Genomic DNA, 7,473 nt, shown 5'->3' on the forward strand with positions numbered 1-7,473 from the left:
TGCTCTCGACAGGCTCACAGCCCAGGATTGGGGAGATAGCTCCCTATGTAATAATTTGAATACAAATTGGCCAGTGATAAAAGGCTATTATAGGAATGCAAAGTACAGGGGGAGAATTTGATAAGGCTGTTAGTTCTAGGGAGGCCTTTCAGTGTGCAGTTTGAGCAAGGCCTGGAAGAAGTGGTTACAGGGAGGGTTGCAAACTCCTAGGCATGAAAAATAGACACGGAGTGTAGACATTTTCAGGGAAGTGAAAGGAGCTGACTGGGTGGGCCTCAGCCGATCCCTTGAAGGCCTTAATAGAACAAAGACTGACCTCCCCTGAGCAAGAAAGAATTCTGCCAAAGACTGCTTATGGGCTGTAACTCTCTTCTGTGTTTCCAGTCTACCAGCCCACCCTGTCAGATATTTGATTCAACAGCCTCCTCTACTGCAAGCCAGTTTCTTAAAATAAATCTCTCTATGTACACACACACACACACACACACACACACACACACACACACACACACACACACCCTGTTGCCTGTTGGTTCTGCTTCTCTGGGGAACCCTGACTAATACATATACAGTCACTAACAAAAGTGGGAGCCAGTGTCATGGGCTTAGGTCCTGCTTCTGCCACTTAATATATCTATGTAGTCCTACTTAAGTCTCTCTGAGTCTCTGTTCTGTCACGTGTAAAATGACATGAAACAATCTTGATTTGCCTGCCAATGAAAACTGTGGCATTCACGGCCAGGATGAGAGTGAAGCTCAGAGGCTTAGAGCTCAAAACTTCCTGAGACCCTTACTCTCAGATGCTCACCCACATTTGCACGCTCCTGGGAGTATCTCCTAAAATTTTGTCCTAGGTGTCTCTCTTGTCTTACTTTAGATCTGGCCCTGATTGTACAGAGAAAACATAATGGACATTGGGTAGAAGAGCCCATGGGCTGACAGCTTGTGACCTCTCTTAGGGCAGTTTTAATCTGTATTTTTATCTTTATGTTCACTACACCCTAGCGTTGGGCAGAGAGCCTGGCACCGAGGAATCTCAATAAATGTTTGTTGAATTAATAAATATTTGTTTAATGACGTAGGGAAACCAAGGCAAGTATGATAAGTAAATAAATACTAGGGCTCTGAATAATCAGTCTCCAAACAGAATTCAGCAAAGTATAAAAGAGCATTTGTTACATTAATGTGTCCAGAGAAGACCTCACCCTGGAATGAGTTCAGTATTTAAAATCTATTTTCCAACCTGTAACAGAATAGAATGCATGTAACATAATCAAAATGTGTATAATTTGTAATCGAAATCAAGGTCTCATACCATTGACCCTGGAACAAATGCACGATTCAAAATGCAAAACTCCAAAGTAAAAAAACTTTCTGTAAAATTTATAACATTCATAATACTCTCCTCCTACATTCATTCCTGAAGGGATTTTTTTTTTTAAGATATAAATGTCACTCTGTTGTTAGATTTGGGGTTGCTATGTTACTTAATTATATTAAATGTCATTTGTGCTCATCCAAGAAAAATCTTTACTTTCATCTTCTTTTTTTGGAATAATGTACGTATAGCCTAAACAAATATTCGTTTGGAGGTAATGAATTGTTAGCATAAAATTTGTAATAATGAATTCAGCTTTACTTTTATTCTAACAGAATAAAAATCAAAGTGAGAAAGACAGCTAATCTTATTCTTTCACTTAGAACCATAAAATGAAGGCAGCACTAATTAGCTGCTTTCTAGCAGGTCCCTGGGTTTTTAAATGATGGTAACTCTAGAAGCACTGAGTTTACACTCCGTTAAAACTGAATTAATAAAAGAAAGTGAGATGAATGACACTCTTGTTCTATGATTAAATATATTGGTTGTCTAATAGATAAATAAATTTATTAATTGTTTGATTTCAGAAGCAAGAATTGACAGGTGAATATACCTGCAGAGAACAGAGGTACGGAAAGGGCTCTGCCTCCTGCTTCACCACCGGCCTCTTCCTCCCTCGCCGCCTCAGCTCCATGGCTATGAAAAACAAGACAGAAAAACCCTACAGTCTATTTTTTAATGTATTCTGTAGGAGGATGCGCACAGCAATTAAAGTATATTTTTTAGATTTTATTTTTCATGCTTAAAAGTGAAGAAAAGAGACCTATGATTTTCTATTCTGGTAACCCCTATTAATTAATTTATTTATTTTTTTAAATCGAAAGCAATAAATGCTTTTGGTAAGAAAATTCAAACAATACATAAAAGAATACATTTGAACGAAAAGCTCCCTTCTTCACCCAATTACTATCCTCATAGAAAACTCGTTAATGATTTCCTGAGTGTCTTTTCAGAAACAAAATTAAGCTATCTCAGCATATGATTTCCTTTTTTTTTTTTTAACTTACGTACACTGAATTATAATATATTTTCCTCTGCACCTTGTTTTTTTCACTTAAGAATATACCTTGAACATCTTTTTGTCTCAGCACATCCACTGTATTCTTTTTGTAATGCTCCCTAGTATGTCACTGTATAAATGTGCCCTAAGTTATTTATTTAACCTGTCCGCTGTTGCTGGACATTCGCAACAACGTTTTGCTATTACAGATAATGTTTCAGTGAACACCTTTTAACATACATCTTGACGTTGTCCTTCTATGTATTTATAACTTAACTGGGACCAATGCATAGAGCTGCATAGGTTGTACACTGCACTGAGCGTCTCATCTGTGTGGGCACCAGTCACTTTTTAGACATTATAACTTTAAATGCTTATGATAATTTTTGGCAGCTAGACGTAAACTGTCTCGAGGAAAGAGTTCCTTTTCCTAATTTGCACAAAATCATCATGGCCCTGGGTAAACGACTGTCAACAGAATTACTGAGGTAAAGGACACCTACACCTAGATTTCTGATACCCATTGCTACCTTTCCCTCCAAGATGGTCGTACCCATAGACACCAGTTTGGAACGATATCATGGTTGACTCTGAGATCTAAAACTTACTGTGTTGTTTTAAGCCCTGGTCAACTTTCACTTACCTGAGGTTCTAAGAAAGAGTGAGAATAGGAACACTTAAAAGCTACAAAAAAATCCCCAATGGGTAAAACGGAGCTATTTGCTTGTACCTTCCTTTCCCTTTCTTTCCAGGGACGAAGGAGCAGAGACCAGCAGGAGAGAAAAGAAGCTGCTGTAGCCCAGAGCACCTAAAGCTTGTGGAGTTGCTTCCTGAACACATACGTGTTGATAAGATTGTCTTCTTTTGTTCTTTCTTGGAGGAATTAAATGAGCAGTATTGGGAAAGGTGCAGTAATGCTATAATGGTGGGGAGGCTGGCATTATGGGATCGAAGATGGGATTGTCGAAGTACATCCGTTGTGGGTTATAGAAAAGCATACCTTACTGTTGTAGACTTCTTTAATCCCAATGACAGACTGCCTCAATAATAGCCTGGGTTTTTAATGACAGCAGCATACATTATAAAGCACTTTGGGCCATAGGTGTATTGTTCCATTAGTCAAATTATGCCTGATATCGTTCTCATTATCATAAAATGCCTCCACATTTGACACTCAGTGGGGTTCTACTGGATGCTACTGTACATTTCAAATGGCAGGAGAAGCAGATGCAATCCCGAGACGATGGTTACATCAAGAGGAAGGACATTGTTAAGCAACGTCCACAACGAACTTCAAACAGAGATGAGGAAAGTGGGGGGTGGGGAGGGGCGGAGAAGAAAACGAGGTGAGAAAAGATGAAAGAGATGGGAGGAAGGAAGACCATAGAGAATAAGAATAACATTAAAATAATATTGACTGTCAACTTGAAAAATAGAAATAAATTAAAAAAAAGAAAAAGCAGAGAGAAATGAAACATAAATAAGTAAATAAGTAAGTAAGTAAGTAAGTAAATAAATAAATAAATAAGAAAGAAAGAAAGAAAAAGAATTGTCTTCAGAGGTAAGTGACAGACTCTATGGAACTACTTTGGCTGGTCAAAGCAGGAAAGGAAGTTGAATGTGTAGACCCCAGTCTCATCAACCTGCTTGGAGACTCTGGACAAGTCCTCCACCCACTCTGCTTGCCCCTCAGTTTCCCTACTTGTCAAAGAGGCATGAGAGCGACACCCCCTTCTAAGGTTGGGAGGACAAAAATCACCAAATAGTATAAGAAGGCTTGGGATGTCAAAAGCAGGGACAGAATGACACAAGGTCGTGTCTGTGGGTTCGACTTGGCCTCTCATGGTGCTGTATAGTGATCCAATTCTCTTCAACAATAAAGCATGATAACCGTCTCACTGAGAGCCCTTGCAGAAATAGGAAATTAACACGAGAATCCTCAAAGTTGGCAAAACAGCATGGCCTGTAATGTAATGTATCTCTAGCAATTATCAGGGGCAGACAGCCTAACAAGGTCTTATTATGTAATTTCTTCTTGTGATGAAACTCTAATCTGTTCTATGTTTCATCTTCAGGGACAAAATGCAGTTTACGGCGGGTCCCAAACTTGTTTAAAGGACGGGGGTGTTCCCGCGATTAGTTACATCTGCCTTTCATCAGGGTGAGTTCTGAAGCAGAAGCCAGCCGCGTTGCACTCCTCACGGCCGGGCTCAGGTAAGACGGCACAGAACGTTTTCTGGATTCCACCTGTTCTATGAAACATTGCAGTTCAACAGAGCTCATTGGTTGCTATCAATTTAACCAATCTGGCTGAAAATATTTATATAAGTTTATGATTATTTTTGGAAGGAGGAGTATTGGTGATGGTGTGGGTGGGGTTAATGAATGTCTCAGACAGGAGAGGTGTTTACGCTTGAACTTTTCTTTTTAACTTTTATTTGCATTTATTTCATGCTGAATTTATTCCCAGGCCATAAGTTTTTGTTTCTTCAGTTTCTTTGGGGATATATTTTTCTTCTAGGCAACAATCTACTCTTTTTTTTTTTTTTCAGTAAAGATCATCTCGATCTAGCAGGAGGGGTTTGTGTAGGGGTTAATCCGACCATAAGTTCTGAAAGCCTTGGAGATGTATCTTGGGGGTTTTGTTCACCAAGATGAGCTCACTGACCAGAGAATTGACATCTAAACTCTCAAGGTCGGCCTTACTCTCCGCATTTCTAAGCGTGCGCAGGAAAAACTCAGCACGCTTTTGGGGCCATCCACCTTGTGTCCTGCCCCACTGTTTGGCTTGGGCATTCCACCATCGAAGTGATGAGGTGGCATGTGTTGCTTCTGTAAAGTGACATCTTTTAGAGACTTGGTGTCTTTTCAGATATGCAAACCTTTGATGGTCTGGGCAGTTTCACAGATGCTCATAAAGTGAACATGAAAATCTGAACCTCCTGGTTTGCATGATTTTGTGGGGTTTTCTGGGTCAAGTGAGTAGTGGACCATTTTCAGAGATTATCTCAGGTTCCTTACGGATGAGCTTCAACTTATTTTTGCATCCTGGTACTACTAAGGACTGTCAAGTAATAAAGTCAGAAAAACAGAAGGCAGGACAGCCAGGTGGTGGGTTGGACAAGGACACAGCTGAGAGCGGCTTTCTGTCCATAGCGTTTGTAGACCTGGAGAGCTTTCCATTTACTCCGCCTCTGGATGTCAGAAGGCTCAGGCTGTGCTCCTCTGTGACAGCGGGTGTTCGAAGTCAAAGGATAAACCGGGTGCTTCTCCTTGTGACATCTACTCTATTCAAAGATTTGAGACAAAGAGATCATTGCTTTTATGTTAAATCAAACCAGGTGTGGGAAAGCAAACAGGGCCTGAAGTTTGAGATGAATTTCCCAAGGGATGTGTGCTTGCTGCAGGCAGCTCTGGGCTCTGCCGTCCGTGCAGGTGGCTTGTGGAAGAGTTTGGGGGAACATGCGGTTACATGGCTCATCGGGGGTCGTCTGGCTGGGCACCCACGCCCATGCTGTGCATGTCTTCTAGAATGCCTTTCTTCTCCATCTCTCCCCGCTAAAGTCTGTCTCCAATAAGCTCAGGTGCAGATCTCCCTTTCTTTAGAAACGATTTCCTGTTGGACTGCCCATTGACTCTGTGCTCTCAGTCAATTCCTATCTATGGCACTTACTGATTCCTAGGGACATGTAAGGCCACGTCTCAACTCCTCTCCTGGCCGGTTCTCCTGGAGGGTACAGTCTAAGTGTTGTGCCACCTGACGAGCACTCTGCCTTGTCGAAGGGGGGATCTCAGTAAACCTTTGAAGATAAAGAGCAAATGAGTGAGAAGCTGGTATTCCTAATTTGGGGCCTAGCAGGCGGCTGATTTTATTTCTTTTTGAAAGTGAAAATCAAGAGTGAGTTTGGTCTGGCTAGGGGGTGTTTTCTGAAAGAAGATGAGAGGGAGGAAACTAAAAACCACTCCTCCTAGACAAGTTTTCCTGTTAGGCAACGCACAATCACAGAAGGAGGGTCTTCTGAAAATCCTGACACTGCAGAGACAGCATTTTGACGGGCGACTGTCATTTGTCCTCATTTTCCGAGTCTAAATCGAAAGTGAATTGTTCATCGGTTGACTTCTGCCTGCTGCCCTTCTCTTAGGGATGCAGACTAAATAATTGCCCTCTGTGAATTTTCCAGATGCATCAGTCCCAGTGCACCTCTGACGATAAAGAAATATTAACTGAGAATGAATAGAGTCGTTAAACAAAATTAAATAATTATGATATGTGAAGGACATCATGTATTGTAATCAAATTATAGAAGAAACTTCCATATTTATGGAAGAAAGCTAATTCCCAGAAGACTTCTCTTACGCCATATTCGGGGAATCTTAGTTCTCTTGGGCATCATGTCCTAGTTTGGATACTCCCCAAGTTTGTGCTGTGTCTGAGACTCTCTGGGGCCATTAGCTCTGTCCAGGCCCTTTGTGAGAAGTGTTTAATAGAGGTGAAGTCGGATCAGAAAGGGTTCCAAGTCTATGGCCATGCCACCCTGAACGTGCCCGGTCTCATCTGATCTCGAGGCTAAGCAGGGTCAGGTCTGGTTAGTACTTGGATGGGAGACCACCTAGGAAGACCAGGTGCTGCAGGCATTAAAAAAAAAAAAAAAGAAAAAAAGAAAAAAGAAAAAGAAAGAAAGAAAGGCTTCCGAGTACTAATTCTGGTTCTGAACCTGGCTTTCTTTGTGGCTTTAAGCCAAACAGGAAAGCTTGTCTGCACTTTATTTTTCTTATTTGACAAACGAGGAAGACACTGTTTCTCTGTCAAACGTCTCAACACCTGAATATGAAGAAACTTCAGCCTCCTCTGTCGCCAGGTTTAATTTTTTCTGCGTTTTGGTCATCCTAAGAAATCCGGGGATCCGTTCAGTGCCAGGATGTCTTCCGCAGTCGCCTTCCCACTCCTGGCAGTGAACCCAATTCTGGTTTTACTGGAAAGATTACAGCTAATTTGATAACTTGAACTTGCTCATCATTCTCATTTTCTGCTGACATCTCTCCACGTCTGTGGATGTCTCCCAGTTTCAGACAACGACTCTCCAGAGCTCACTCT

General features: G+C 41.3%; 1 pseudogene; it reads left to right on the forward strand.

The window, feature by feature from the left end:
- The first annotated feature begins 6,895 nt into the window (after window positions 1–6,895).
- LOC112469397 lies at window positions 6,896–7,013 on the forward strand (annotated as a pseudogene).
- Window positions 7,014–7,473: the final 460 nt, after the last annotated feature.

The sequence above is a fragment of the Pteropus alecto genome, unplaced genomic scaffold (genome assembly GCF_000325575.1).
Source record: "Pteropus alecto unplaced genomic scaffold, ASM32557v1 scaffold146, whole genome shotgun sequence".
In the NCBI taxonomy this organism is placed as follows: domain Eukaryota; kingdom Metazoa; phylum Chordata; class Mammalia; order Chiroptera; family Pteropodidae; genus Pteropus; species Pteropus alecto.